This window comes from Pongo abelii, chromosome 5 (assembly GCF_028885655.2).
Source record: "Pongo abelii isolate AG06213 chromosome 5, NHGRI_mPonAbe1-v2.0_pri, whole genome shotgun sequence".
NCBI lineage: Eukaryota > Metazoa > Chordata > Mammalia > Primates > Hominidae > Pongo > Pongo abelii.
In genome coordinates, this window is record NC_071990.2 from 43,666,486 (window position 1) to 43,680,241 (window position 13,756).

Below are 13,756 nucleotides of genomic sequence, written 5' to 3' on the forward strand. Positions count from 1 at the left end.
GCTGCAGTGAGCCATGTTCATGCCACCACACTCCAGCTTGAGTGACAGAGAGACACTCATGTGAAAAAACAAACCACAGAACGGGAGAAAATATCTGCAAATCACATATGTGATAAGACACTTGCATTTAGAATATAAAAATAACTCTTACAACTCAATAATAAAGAGACAGCCTAATTAAAAAAATAGGCAAGGGATCCGAATGAGCATTTCTCCAAGTAAGATATACAAATGGCCAATAAGTGGATGAAAAGATGGTAGACATCATTACCCATCAGGGAAATGCAAATCCAAATCACAGTGAGATACCATTACACATCCTAGGACGGCCAGAATTAAAAAGTCGGAAAATAAAAGTGCTGGTGAAGATGTGGAGAAATTGGAACTCTCACACACTACTGGTAGAAATGTAAAATAGTGTGGCTGCTTTGGGAAACAGTCTGGCAGTTCTTCAAATGATTAAACATGGAATTAACATATGGTCTAAAACTTCAACTCATAGGTATATACCCAAGGAAACTGAAAACATATGCCCACACAAGACTTGTACATGAATATTTATAATAGTGATGGCAGCGGTGGCTCCAGATGGCTGGCCACTGCCAAGACGCCAGCTGCAGCAGGGAGGCCTGGGCCTCCCACTCCATGGAGCAGGCAGGAGCCCCACCCTCCCAGGGTGCCAATGCAGCAGCCCAACCCCAGCTGTGGACCCAGGCATCTCTGTGCTTTTGGGGGCCCAGAAGACTCCCCTCCTCCCTGCAGGCTCAGAAGTGCCTGCTGCTGCTTCCTGCCCTCTCTCCGCTTCCAGCACCAGCTCCGATCATGGGGCAAGGTTGGGGCTGAGCCTGGACACTGTGGCAGCCCTGTTGGGTGGGTGCACACTCAGGACAGCACTGACATGCCAGCCCCCTGCTGCCTCATCTCCCTCCAGACTTTGGGCACCAATGAGCACAGGAGGGAAGCTGAGGGGGTGCTGAGGGCAGCTCAGTGCTGGCCTGCAGGTGCCCCTTGGCACAAGCAACCTGAGTGCCATAGATGTTGGTGGCAGGAGGCAATGGCTCCTGGGCAGAAGAGGGCAGTCTTGGTGAAGCCCCACCTTCAAGCTAAGGAAGGCCTGTGGCCTGGGGGCCAGGCTACCAGTCCTGCCAACAGGAGGGGGAACTCATAGTGCTTTTTCCTGGGCCCATACGTGGCTGCCCATGGACCAATCAGTATGCGCTTCCCCACTCAAGCCTTAAACACCCTGGATTCAGCAGAGCAGAGCAGATGCCCAGGTGACCAGCAGCAGAGAGGAGCTTCCCACTCCAGGGATGACCTGACTGCAGAGAGGAGCAACTCACTCCAGGGCCTCTCTGCTAAGAACTACAGAGATGAGGGGACGACCAGGAGCGGAGAGGAGCCACCAACACCAGCGCCTCGTCCTCTCTGCTGAGGGCTGAACACTCATCGGAACACCTTGGCTGCAGAAAGGGGCTACCCATAGCAGACCGCTGAGCTGTTCTACTGCTCGATAAAGCTCCTCTTCATCTTGCTTACCCTCCACTTGTCTGCGTGCCTCCACCCTCCACTTGTCTGCATGCCTCGTTCTTCCTGGTGGCAAGACAAGAACTCGGGACCCATCAAATGGCAAGCCCTGTAACACAAACAGGGCTGAAAACATGCCCCTTGCTCGCCACTTTGCAGGCGGAGAAGAGAAGAGCTGCAGCCCTTCAGGGAGCCCAGACCTGGGAGCTCCCCAAGCCGGGGCTGTGACTCCCTCTTTGAGGTCCTGTGGTTCCTGGTGTCTCCAAGCTTCCAGGTGCCACTGCATTCCCGGTGCTAGCCAGGGAAGCTGCTTGCAGTCCACTTGGTCCAGCTGCAGCCTCACAGAGAGCCGCCACCTGTGCCAGCACTTGGAGCTGCCTGCCCCCCTGCAGCAGCCGGCATGCCTGACTGTGTACAGTGGCTGGACCCTATGCTCTCTTGCTCACACACCCCTTGCCATTCCATGCCTGGCTCACCCTTGGCAGGCAAGGGATCCAGACTGGTAGCATAAGTCAAGCACAGCCTGCCATCCTGAATGGGTGGAAGGAGCTGAGTGGGCCCGAGTCACACAAAGGCACCACTGGCCCCAGAGGTTTCTGGCCAGAAAAGTGACACCTCAAAGATCCCATAACAATAGCATTATTCAACTGGGCGGGGTGGCTCACGCCTGTAATCCCAGCACTTTGGGAGGCCGAGACGGGAGGATCACAAGGTCAGGAGATCGAGACCATCCTGGCTAACATGGTGAAACCCCGTCTCTACTAAAAATACAAAAAATTAGCCGGGCGCAGTGGTGGACGCCTATAGTCCTAGCTACTCAGGAGGCTAAGACAGGAGAATGGCGTGAGCCCAGGAGGCGGAGCTTGCAGTGAGCTGAGATTGCACCACTGCACTCCAGCCTGGGCGAAAGTGCGAGACTCCGTCTCAAAAAATAAATAAACAAATAAATAAATAAATAACATAGCATTATTCATTTGGGCTAAAAGATGGAAATAACCCAAATGTCAATTAATAGAGGAATGGGTAAACAAAATGTATATTCATCCATAACCATCTATAAACAAATGTTTATCCAGAAAATGGAATATTATTTAGCTATAAAAACGAAGTCTGACATGTGCCACAACATGGATGAACCCTGAAATAGGCCAATTATAAGAGGACAAATGTTGTATGATTCCACTTATGAGGTACCTGGAGCAGTCAAAGTTATAGAGGCAGAAAATAAAATAGAGTGGTGGTTGCCAGGAGCTAGAGAGAGAGGGAACGGGGAGTTGTTGTTCAATGTGTACAGAGTTTCAGTTTGGGAAGATGAAAAAAGTACTGGATCTAGTTTGTCCCTGGATCTAAGAAAAAAGAAGAAAAAGTATTGAAGATGAACTGTGATAAAGGTTGTGCAGTATTCCAAATATACTTAATGTGACAGAACTGTATGCTGAAATGATTAAAGTGGTTATGTTACGTATATTTTACCACACACACAAAAAAATTAATGAGGTACTGATGCATGCTACAACATGGGTGAACTCCAAAAACATTATTCTAAGTGAAAGAAGCCAGAGCAAAAGACTACATATTGTATGATTCTATACATATGAAATGTCATCTTTAGAAAAGAGACGCAGATGACAAGCTGGCCAGGCCTAATTCCAGCCTTAAGACTAGCATCGGCCGGGCGCAGTGGCTCATGCCTGTAATCCCAGCACTCTGGGAGGCTGAGATGGGTGGACCACCTGAGGTCAGGAGCTCGAGACCAGTCTGGTCAACATGACGAAACCCTGTCTCTACTAAAAATACATAAATTAGCTGGGTGTGGTGGTGGGTGTCTGTAATCCCCACTACTCGGGAGGCTGAGGCAGGAGAATCACCTAAACCCAGGAGGTGGAAGTTGCAGTGAGCCGAGATTGCGCCACTGCACTTCAAGCCTGGGCGACAGAGTCAGACTCTGTCTCAAAAAAAAAAAAAAAAAGACTAGCATCATTGCAGGTGACATCACAAGTGGTGACCCAGATGCCACTACCCACCCACTATAACGGGTATAATAAAAACTCAAACAATAGGTGTCAGTGAGGATATAAAGAAATTGGAACCCTTATACATTGCTGGTGGGATTTTATTTTATTTTATTTGTGAGACAAGGTCTCACTCTGTCACCCAGGTTGGAGTGCAATGGTGCCATCATAGCTCATTGCAGCCTCAAACTCCTGGGCTGAAGTGATTCTCTTGCCTCAGCATCTTGAGTAGCTGGGACTACAAGTGTGCACCACCACGCCTGGCCATATGTGTGTGTGTGTGTGTGTGTGTGTGTATTGATTATTGTATATATAAATATATATGTATTTTATTTATATATCTATCTATTTATATATTGTTTTGTTTTGTTTTGTAGAGACCAGGTCTTGCTTTGTTGCCCAGGCTGGTCTTGAACTTCTGAGCTCAAGCAATCCTCCTGCCTCAGCCTCCCAAAGTTCTGGGATTAAAGGCATAAGTCACCACGCCCAGCTGCTGGTGGAATTTTAAAATGCTGCTGTCACTTTGCAAAACAGTTTGGTAGCTCCTCAAAATGTTAAAATTGGAGTTACCATGTGGCCCAGCAATTGCACTCCTAGCTGCAAAAAAAAAAAAAAAAAAAAAAAAAAAAAAAAAAAATGAAATCCTATATCCACAAAAACCTTGTACCTGAATAACTTATAGCAACATTATTCATAGTAACTAAAAAGTAGAAGAAACTTGAGTGTTCATCAGCTGATAAATGGAAAATCAAATGCAGTATATTTGTACAAAGAAATACTATTCAGTGTTAAAATGAAGTACTGACACATGCCACAACATGGATGAACCTTGAAAACATGCTAAGTGAACAAAGCCAGGTGCAAAAGGACACACGTGTATGATTCTATTTACATGAAATGTTCAGTATAGGCAAGAAAATCTATAGATACAGAAAAGTATATTTATGGTTGCCAAGCACTGTGGCAGGTGGGTTGAAATGGGGACTAATTGCTAATAGGTATGGAGATTTTTTTAGGGAGTGATGAAAATCTTCTCAAATTAATTATGGGCTGGGCTTGGTGGCTCAGGCCTGTAATCCCAGCACTTTGAGAGGCCAAGGCAGGCAGATCATCTGAGGCCAAGAGTTCAAGGGCTGGGCGTGGTAGCTCACGTCTGTAACCCCAGCACTTTGGGAGGCTGAGGCAGGCGGATCACGAGGTCAGGAGATCGAGACTATCCTGGCTAACACGGTGAAACCCCGTCTCTACTAAAAATACAAAAAATTAGCCGGACGTGGTGGCGGGCACCTGTAGTCCCAGCTACTTGGGAGGCTGAGGCAGGAGAAAGGCGTGAACCCGGGAGGCAGAGCTTGCAGTGAGCTGAGATCGTGCCACTGCACTCCAGCCTGGGTGACAGAGTGAGATTCCGTCTCAAAAAAAAAAAAAAAAAAAAGAGTTCGAGACCAGTCTGGCCAACATGGTGAAACACCATCTCTACAAAAAAAAAAAAAAAAAAAAAATTAGCTGGGCATGGTGGTGTGTGCCCCTGTAGTCCCAGCTACTCAGGAGGCTGAGTCAGGAGAATCACTTGAACCCGGAAGGTGGTGGCTGCAGCGAGCCAAGATCACACCACTGCACTCCAGACTGGGCAACAATAAGACTCTATCTTAAAAATATATATATATGATGATGGTTGCATAACTCTGAATGTACTAAAAAATCACTGAATTGTACACTTTAAAGGGGTAAATTCTATGGTTTGTGAATTATATCTCAATAAAGATGTTCAAAAAATGGTGACCTGGCAGAGTGGCAGTGGACTTGCCCAGCCCCAGCCTAGCTATACTTGTCCCATTGCCTTCCGGATAATCAGCTTGCTGATAACTATAGAGAAAAGTACGGGCAGAAAGGAGAAAGTAAGCCAAGAGGGGAGCTGGAAGACAGGACCTACTGCCTTGGAAAGCCATCGTGCTGTGAGGACTCTTCATCATTCCTCAAGGTACCTCTGCTTCCCTCCCTTACCTCCCACTCCCTCCTAGGCACTCCACTGAACCTGTCCACCTCCACTCCGGCCATCTCTGCCCGCCTCTACTCCAAGCATCTAGGCATCCATGCTCAGTTCACATCAAATCTGGGTGTAATGAGTTTGAAGTCAGTTTTCAAAGTTGTATTAATAGAATCTTTCTTTGGCCACCCAGGTTTTGGAGAATTTGGTCATCCTTCCACTTTATGGACTGTGAATTATCTTGTGACCAATGATTTCCTTTTCTTCCCACCTAGGTGTTACTTCACTTACCGACAATTCCCCAATTCCCCAAAGTGGAAGGAAGGAGACAAACTTGTACGTTTGACTCATTTTTCAGAAACTATGGTGTAAAGGTCTCTGGGAAACTGGGTGAAACTAAGGGGCCATATGATATTGTTTTCATTTATTTTTATTTTTTAACCTGGAAAACGTGTAGATGCAATGCCATATGATGTTGAGGAATTATTTATTTTAAATGATCTTTCCTCCTTTATGTCCTGGGCAAATATAAATTAGTTGGTTATTTGTAACCATCAGAAAGGATCCTACTGATGGCATGACTCCTTACCAAACTTCTTATCAAAAATAAGGACTCTGGAACGTTATGAAAATGAGAGGTCTATGGCCATACCACCCTGAAAACACCCAATCTTGTCTGATCTTGGAAGCTAAGCAGAGTTGTGCCTGGTTAGTATTTGGGTGGGCTACAGGCTTCTGGCATCCCACTTCCTCTTTCCCTTTAAAAGAAAAAAAAAAGAAAGAAAGAAAAAAATAAAATGAGGGGACCACATCCTCTCCCACCTACTTCAGAGGGCTGGTAAGACTAGAGTTCTCCCCACCTGAGCACCAGCTTGGGGTGAAAGGGAGGAAGAGGAATCCTTAACAGAAGCATTATCTGTCCCTTTAACCCTCCTTTCAGAAGTGGACTCTCTGAAGAGTCCTCTTGTCCTCTGACTTAACTTTACCTCATCCAGCTGTATACATGCAGTGAAACACACTTTAACTGTCCCAGATACTTGGGAGGCTGAGGCAGGAGGATTGCTTGAGCACATGAGGTGGAGGCTACAGTGAGCCATGATCATGGCACTACATTCCAGCCTTGATGCACAGAGAAAGACCCTGTCTCAAGCCAAAACCAAAACCAAACAAAACAACAACAACAACAACAAAAAACCCACACATACACTTTAGGGCAGACCTCTGCAGTAGGATGATGTATTTGTGTACAGTAGCTAAAACTTGCAAGTAGCTGCTTACCCAGTCAGCCAGGCGGCCATGGATTTTGTTTGTTTTTGTTTGTTGTTGTTGTTGTTGTTGAGATGGAGTTTTGCTCTTGTTGCCCAGGCTGGAGTGCAATGGCGCCATCTCAGCTCACCAAAACCTTCACCTCCTGAGTTCAAGCCATTCTTCTGCCTCAGCCTCCTGAGTAGCTGGGATTACAGGCATGCGCCACCACGCCCGGCTAATTTTGTATTTTTAGTAGAGGCGGGTTTCTCTATGTTGGTCAGACTGGTCTTGAACTCCTGACCTCAGGTGATCCACCCACCTTGGCCTCCCAAAGTTCTGGGAATACAGGTGTGAGGCACTGCGCCCGGCCACAGCCATGGTTTTTAATCACTAAGAAGAGAAAGGGAGGCTGAGGAGGGTGGATCACCTGAGGTCAGGAGTTCGAGACCAGCCCGGCCAACATGATGAAACTCCGTCTCTACCAAAAATACAAAAATTAACCGGGTGTGGTGGTGTGTGCCTATAATCCCAGCTACTCGGGAGGCTGAGGCAGGAGAATCACTTGAATCCCGGAGGCAGAGGTTGCAGTGAGATGAGATTGTGCCATCGTACTCCAGCCTGGGCAACAGAACAAGACTCCGTCTCAAAAAAGAAAAAAAAAGTTTATTTTTTCTAACTTTCTTATTTTCTTGGGTTAAACTAGAGCTCTTAAATTAACCTGCCTGTCTATCGGCTTTCCAGACCAGGAGTGATTATGTAACTTACAAGTCTTACTGGGGACCTGAAAGCCCCAACATGCTCTGAAGCCTGGAAAATTAGGTGGAAGAAGGAAAAGATAGAACTTGGCACAGAGAGAAAAAAAAAGCGGTTAGCATCTGTGCTGGACTAAAAAATATATAAGTATGAATGTTAGATTTTGTGAGTTACATCAGGGACACATGTGCATATCTGCATTTGATGTGTGTGCAATTCTGTGGCCAAGAGGGTGTCTGTGAGTGAGAAGACACATCCAAAGATTTAATGAGAAGAGCAATGATTTTGGATCCATCTGCCTTGCTCTCAGTGCCAAAAGGAATGGTAGGCACAGGATTCACTGCAGGGGTAGATGGTGAAAGCAGTCAGAAAGTGATGGGTTGTTAGGGATACCCCTGAATAATGTCTCCCCGCCTAGCTGGCTCTTGCTTGAAATTTAGCAGTTAGCTAACTGTGTCTCTAAGGATTTTAAATTTTTCTTCATACTTTTCTTTATTTCCACATTTTCAAGACATACCCAAGACAGGGTAATTTATAAAGGAAAAGAGGTTTAATGGACTCACAATTCCACATAGCTGGGGAGGCCTCACAATCATGGTGGAAGGTGAAGGAGGAGCAAAGGCACATCTTACAAGGCGGCAGGCAAGAAGTGCTGAGGGTATTGCAATTATAATCAAAAGGTTATTAATGTAAAATAATATATTTTAGTACTTGACAGTAGTTCAAATAAAAAGTCTTGAGGGAGGTTCCTGATTCAATTTAGACCATGAGGCCTTGTGTTAAGGGTGTGGATTGGGTATTGCGGATCCTGATCTAGAACATGTGCTGTGATGTGTACTAGTTCTATAATCCTGGGGAAGGCTCTTGACATCTGTGGGGCTTAAACCTGAGTGCAAGAATCACCCAATTGCAGATTGTAGGATCCTCTCCTAGAGAGTCTCATTCAGCAGGTCTAGAGTGGACCTTGGAATCTGCATTTTAATAAGCAACTCAGGTGACTCCAAAGCAAATGCTATACAGACCACTCTTTGAAACACACTATTCCATATTCTGCAAATCTCCATTTTAAAAAACTTTATTGTGAAAAAATTTCAAATGTATGCGGGCATAACTCATTCACCTGCATCTCGCTTTATTGCACTTTGCAGATTATGTTTTTACAAATAGAAGGTTTGTGGCAACCTGGTGTTGGGCAAGTCTATCAGCATCATTTTTCCAACAGCATGTGCTCACTTCGTGTTTCTGCATCACATTTTGGTAATTTTCACAGTATTTCAAACTTTTCATTATCACTCTGTTATAGTGATCTGTGATCTTTGATGTTACTATTGTAATTGTTTTGGGATGCCACAAATCATACCTATGTAAGACAGAAAATTTAATAAATATGTGTTCTCTGACTGCACCACCTATCAGCCATTCCCCTATCTCCCTCTTCTTGAGCCTCCTTATTCCCTGACACACACAGTATTAAAATTAGGTCCATTAATACCCTAAAATGAGGCCGGATGGGTGGCTCACACCTGTAATGTCAGCAATTTGGGAGGCTGAGGCAGGTGGATCACTTGAGGCTAGGAGTTCAAGATCAGCCTGGACAAGGTGGTGAGACCCTGTCTCTACTAAAAATACAAAAAATAACCGAGTGTGGTGGCATGCTCCTGTAGTCCCAGCTCCTCGGGAGGCTGAGGCAGGAGAATCGCTTGAACCCGGGAGGCGGAGGTTGCAGTGAGCTGAGATTGTGCCACTGCACTCTAGCCTGGGCGACAGAGCAAGACTCTATCTCAAAAATAAATAAATAAATAAATAAATAAATAAATAAATAAATAACTCTACAATAGCCTCTAAGTTTTCAAGTGAAAGAAAGAGTTGCACATTTATCACTTAAAAAAAAAAAAGCTTCTAGGATGGAGAATGTGAGAAAAAGAAAAACCTAGAAATGATTAAACTTAGTGAGGAAGGCATGTTGAAAGCCAACATAGGTCAGAAACTAAGCCTCTTGGCCAAATAGCAAGTTGTGAATGCAAAGGAAAATTTACTGAAGGAAATTAGAAGTGCTATTCCACTGAACACACAAATGATAAGAATGCAAAACAGCCTTATTGCTGATACGGAGAACATTTTAGTGTCTGGATAGGGACCCAACCAACTACAACATCCCCTGAAGCCAAAGTCTAATCCAGAGTAATGCCCTAACTCTTCAATTCTATGAAGGCTGAGAGAGGTGAGGAAGCTGCATAGTAAAAGTTTGACGCTATCAGAGGTTGATTCATGACGTTTAAGGAAAGAAGCCATCTCTATAATATAAAAGTGCTAGTGAAGCAGCAAGTGCTGATGCAGAAGCTGTCGCCAGTTAACCAGAAGATCTAGCTAAGATCAGTGATGAAGGTGGCTACATGAAACAACAGATTTCTCACTCTGTCACAAGGCTGGAGTGCAGTGGTGTGATCTTGGATCACTGTAACCTCTGCCTCCCGGGTTCAAGCAATTCTCCTGCCTCAGCCTCCAGAGTAGCTGGGATTACAGACACACACCACCATGCCCAGCTGATTTTTGTATTTTCAGTAGAGACAGGCTTTCACAATGTTGGACAGACTGGTCTCGAACTCCTGATCTTGTGATTCACCCTCCTTGACCTCCCAAAGTGCTGGGATTACAGGCGCGAGACACCACACCTGGCTGAAACAACAGATTTTGAATGTAGATGGAACAGTTTTCTATCAGAAGAAGATGCTATCTAAGACTTTCATAGCTAGAGAGGAAAAGTCAATGCCTAGCTTCAAAGCTTCAAAGGACAGGCTGACTCTCTTGTTAGGTGTTAATGCAATTGGTGACTTTAAGTTGAAATTAATGCTCATTTACTATTCTGAAAATCCTAGGGCTCCTAATAATTATGTTAAAGCTTTTTTTTTTTTTTTTTTTTTGGAGATGGAGTCTTGCTCTGTCACTCAGGCTGCAGCGCAGTAGCACAATCTCGGCTCACTGCAACCTCCACCTCCCAGGTTCAAGCAATTCTCCTGCCTCAGCCTCCTGAGTAGCTGGGATTACAGGCATGCACCACCACACCCAGCTAATTTTTGTATTTTTAGTAGAAACAGGGTTTCGCCATGTTGACCAGGCTGATCTCAAACTCCTGACCTCAAGTGATCTGCCTGCCTTGGCCTCCCGAAGTGGTGGGATTTCAGGCGTGAGCCACCACACCCAGCCAAATCTACTTTATCTGTGCCCTATAAATGGAATGACAAAGCCTGGATGACAGCACATCTGTTTATAACATGGTCTATTGAATATTTTAAGCCCACTTTGGAGGACTACTTCTCAGAAAAAAAGATTCCTTTCAAAATGTTACTGTTTATTGACAATGCACCCAGTCATTCAGGAGCTCTGATGGAGATGTATAAGGAGATGATTGTTGTTTTTATGCCTGTTAACACAACATTCAGATCAGGCACAGTGCCTCACGCCTGTAATCCCAGCACTTTGAGAAGCCAAGGCGGCAGATCACTTGAGGTCAAAAGTTCTAGACCAGTCTGGCCAACATGGTGAAACCTGTCTCTACTAAAAATACAAAAATTAGCCAGGTGTGGTGGCCCACACCTGTAATCCCAGCTACTTGGGAGGCTGAGGCAGGAGAATCACTTGAAACTGGGAGGCGGAGGTTGCCATGAGCCAAGATCATGCCACTGCACTCCAGCCTGGGTAGCAGAGTGAGACTCAATCTCAAAAACAAACAAAAAAAGAAATGAAAAAAACTACAACATCCATTCTGCAGTCCATGGATCAAGGAGTAATTTCAACTTTCGAGTATTTTATTATTATCATTATTATTTATTTATTTATTTATTTATTTTGAGATGGGAGTCTTGCTCTGTCACCCAGGCTGGACTGCAGTGGCATGGTCTCAGCTCCCTGAAACCTCTGCTTCCCAGGTTCAAGCAATTCTCCTGCCTCAGCCTCCCAAGTAGCTGGGATTAAAGGTACACACCATCATGCCCGGCTAAGTTCTGTAGTTTTAGTAGAGCTGGGTTTTCCCCATATTGGCAAGGCTGGTCTTGAACTCCTGACCTCAGGTGATCTGCCTGCCTTGGCCTCCCAAAGCGCTAGGATTACAGGCATGAGCCACTGCGCCTGGCCTCAAGTATTATTTTAGAGACAGGGTCTCATTCTGTTGCCCAGGCTAGAGTGCAGTGGCCCAAACATAGCTCACTGCAACCTTAAACTGCTGGGCTCAACCCATCCTCCCACCTCAGCCTCCTGAGTAGCAGTGACTACCAGTGGGCACCGCCATGCCCGGCTAATTTTTTATTTTTATTTTTGTAGAGATGAGGTCTTGCTATGTTGCCCAGGCTGGCCTCAAACTTCTGGCCACAAGCAATCCTCTCACCTTGGCCTCCCAAAGTGCTAGCATTAGAAGTGTGAGCCGCTGTGCTTGGCCCAAGTATTATTTAGGAAATACATTCCATAAGGCTATAGCTGTCATAGGCAGTGATTCCTCTGATGGATCTGGACAAAGTAAATTTAAAACCTTCTGGAAAATATTCACCACACTAGATGCCATTAAGAATATCTGTGAGCCAGGCATGTTGGCTCATGTCTGCAATTCCAGCACTTTGGGAGGCTGAGGCATGAGGATGGCTTGAGGCCAGGAGTTTGAGACCAGCTTAAGCAACATAGTGAGACCCTGCCTCTATTTTTAAAAAAAAAGTGATTCATGGGATTCATGGGAGGAGGACAACGTATATCAACATTAACAGAAGTTTGGAAGAAGCTGATTCCAACCTTCATGGTTGGACCTTCAAGACATCAGTGGAGGAAGTAACTGCAGATGTGATGGAAACAGCAAGTGAATTAGAATTAGAAGTGGAGCCTGGCCAGGTGCAGTGGCTCACACCTGTAATCCCAGCACTTTGGGAGGCCAAGGCAAGAGCATCACCTGAGGCCAGGAGTTCAAGACCAGCCTGGGCCAGGTAGCAAGACTCCATTAATTAATTACTAAAGATTGTGAAATGCAAACCTATATCTCTTAGTTTTTAAAAATAGGAAAATTAATTCTTGACATTGAGGGATATGGGGCTTCTGAGATTAAGTGGGATAACCATAATTGTCATTTGTTTAGTTATTCTTCTTCAAGCACTGTACACACCTATGTAAGGGAGATACCAACACCATGCCTGACAAACAGATAATAAAATAAAGATGCAGAAGTAACTTGCCCAACATCCCTCTGCTAAAAGCATTCAAACCCAGGTCCGTATAATTATAAAGGTTATGTTCTTCCCACTGCTTCCTTAAAAGATTTATTGGAGGACTACCCTAAGCAAAGCACTTGCCCTAAGCACTCTAAATTAATTATTCAACTCTCTCAACAGTATTTTAGTATTGGTATTGTCCCTGTTGTACAAATAAAGAAGTTGAGGCTCGGCCGGGGGCGGTGGCTCACGCCTGTAATCCCGGCACTTCGGAAGGCCAAGGCGGACGGATCACGAGGTCAGGAGATCGAGACCATCCTGGCCAACATGGTGAAACCCCGTCTCTACTAAAAATACGAACAAAAAAATTGGCTGGGCGTGGTTGCGCGCGCCTGTAGTCCCAGCCACTCGGGAGGCTGAGGCAGGAGAATCGCTTTAACCCGGGATGCGGAGGTTGCAGTGAACCGAGATTGTGCCACTGCACTCCAGCCTGGCGACAGAGCGAGACTCCGTCCCCCAGCCCCAAAAAAAAAAAAAAAAGTTGAGGCTCAAAAAAGTTAGGTAACTTGTCCAAGGTCATGCAGCCCTAGAATAATGAGGGAAAACGGTGTGTCCCAAAATGGCATTATTTGTCCGTGGAGCAGGTATGTCTGAAATGTTTGAATTTCCATCCATCCATCTATCTATCTGAGACTGGGGTCTCGCTATGCTGCTCGGACTGTTCTCGAACTCCTGGGCTCAGGCCATCCTCCTGCGATCTACGGGCGCGCATAGACTACCAGCGCGCAGGGACTACCGACGCGCGCTACCGTGCCGGCTTCCCACCTCTTCAAGAAATGGAGATTGCAATGCTTGTGCCAACTAGTAAGCTTACACAGTTGGGAGCGAATACTCCACGTGAGAGGTTATAAATGACGTTGCACTAAGGGAGGGATGGATCCTTAAACGAAAGTCAGACCGCAAAGGCGTACCGAAACCCAACTGTGCGACTGCACCAGCGCGCCTGCGTGCAAAGACTATCCGAAGCAGAGAGCAGCGCGCATGCGTGC